Raw genomic sequence first — 2,518 nt, 5'->3', positions numbered from 1 at the left:
TCCAAGCGAAATGCAATAAAAATAAAACTACTCAAAATGCAAAACATTGCAAAAGTGTCTTAAAAGGAGAAATTTTTACCCTCCTTGGAATCATAGATCCTCCCCCACACTAAGTATGTGCACTCTTCCTTCTAGCCTTGCCGCTATCCACTCGAAATGCTTTTGCTCCAAATGCTCCTTGCGATGGATATCGTGCAAGATGTCCTCGAACAATTTGGGAAGAGGACGGAGAATGGGTAAAGCAGTTGATAAAGTTGGTAGACTTGGTGGTGGTACTGTGGGTGTCTTCCTCTTGGAGGTGGTGGTTAATTTTTCCAAATTGTCCCTCGGGATGATCTTGTTGCCCTTAGGAACCATGAATATGATATCTTGCGGATGCCATTCTACCCCGGCTACTATTGCTAAACGCATCACCATCGATGGAAAAGGAATTCTGACGTTCTTTTTCTCAATCAGTTTCCATATTGATGTGCATAATAAAGGCACAACGGCTATGCTCTTTCCTTCCATGCTAACCCAAAGTAGCAGCACAGTCTTGAATCTCACATGGGTAATATGAGTGCTGAGAATGATATAGTCCGCTACAATTTGATGCCATATACGAGCTTTGGCATTCAAATCGGAGTAAGCTATAGTCACAGGAACAAAATTTCTCCTTTTGCTATACTCTCATGAAGTACAAGGATGGCCAGTTCTTTGAAGTATGGGAGTCATAGACATCCTCCCCTTAGATGCCTTCGCCTTAATCCAAGGATAGTCATCCTCTTCGGCCAGAAAGTGGGGGATCTTCAGAATAGCTTCAAGAGCCCAGTTGGAAGTATCCAACCTCTTTCCCCGGAGGAATACCTACTCTTCTTCCCATCTTTGGTAGTTGGCGTAGAATTTCCGCACCATGGTTTCATTGACTTCAATCGGGTCTTGCTCTAAAAACTCCCAATGAAGTGAGGTAATCCACTCATGGATAACCACTTTGTACTTGGGTGGAACCTTGAGTGTTCGTTCCCAATGGATTGACCTTTTCTTAAAGCTTTCGTATTGGACCTGTGCTCTTCGGTTGATCAAGATGTCCGATTTGTGACTCGGTTGATCCATGAAACATGGTAGTGATGCGTGGGTTAAAGGTTCTACAAACGGCAAAGCGACCGGTTTCTTACCCTTTTTCCACATCCTACGAGAAAACAGAAGCTATTTCAGGTTACAGGATGATGAGCGGATAATTTATACGCTTTTTGGCATTGTTTTTAGGTAGTTTTTAGTAGGTTCTAGCTACTTTTTAGTATGTTTTTATTAGTTTTCATGCAAAATTCATATTTATAGATTTTTCTATGAGTTTGTGTGTTTTTCTATGATTTCATGTATTTTCTGGTTGAAATTGAGGGATCTAAGCAAAAATCTGATTCAGGCTGAAAAAGGACTGCTAATGTTGTTGGATTCTAACCTCCCTGCACTCAAAATGGATTTTCTGGAGCTACAGAAGTCCAATTGGTGCACTCTTGATTGCGTTGGAAAGTAGACATCCAGGGCTTTCCAGAAATATATATAAGTACATACTTTGCTGATGAGCGGATAATTTATACGCTTCTTGGCATTGTTTTTATATAGTTTTTAGTGAGTTTAAGCTACTTTTAGGGATGTTTTCATTAGTTTTTATGTTAAATTCACATTTCTGGACTTTACTATGAGTTTGTGTGTTTTTCTGTGATTTCAGGTAAATTCTGACTGAAATTGAGGGATTTGAGCAGAACTTTGAAGAAGGCTGACAAAAGGACTGCTGATGCTGTTGGAATCTGACCTCCCTGCACTCGAAATGGATTTTCTGGAGCTACAGAACTCCAATTGGCGCGCTCTCAACGGCGTTGGAAAGTAGACATCCAGGGCTTTCCAGAAATATATAATAGTCCATACTTTATTCGAAGAATGACGACGTAACTTGGCGTTAAACGCCAAGTTCATGCAGCTGTCTGGAGTTAAACGCCAGAAAAACGTCATGATCCGGAGTTAAACGCCCAAAACACGTCATAACTCAAAGTTCAACTCCAAGAAATGCCTTAGCTCGTGGAATGATCAAGCTCAGCCCAAGCATACACCAAGTGGGCCCCGGAAGTGGATTTATGCATCAATTACTTACTCATGTAAACCCTAGGAGCTAGTCTAGTATATATAGGACATTTATCTATTGTATTAGACATCTTTTGACCATTCTTAGTCTTTTTCATTCGGTCACTTGATCAGGGAGAGGGCTGGCCATTCGGCCATGCCTGAACTCTTTGCTTATGTATTTTCAACGGTGGAGTTTCTGCACACCATAGATTAAGGGTGTGGAGCTCTGCTGTACCTCAAGTATCAATGCAATTCTATTTTCTTTTATTCAAATCTCTCTTACTCTTATTCCAAGATATTCATTCGTACCCAAGAACATGATGAATATGATGAGCCAGATTACCCTCATTATCATTCTCAATTATGAACGCGAGTGATTGACAACCACTTACGTTCTACATGCAACAGAGCTTGAATG

The sequence above is a fragment of the Arachis duranensis genome, chromosome 4, assembly GCF_000817695.3.
Source record: "Arachis duranensis cultivar V14167 chromosome 4, aradu.V14167.gnm2.J7QH, whole genome shotgun sequence".
Classification (NCBI taxonomy): domain Eukaryota; kingdom Viridiplantae; phylum Streptophyta; class Magnoliopsida; order Fabales; family Fabaceae; genus Arachis; species Arachis duranensis.
The sequence above is the reverse complement of the archived record's forward strand: the minus strand, read 5'-3'. Positions refer to the sequence as shown.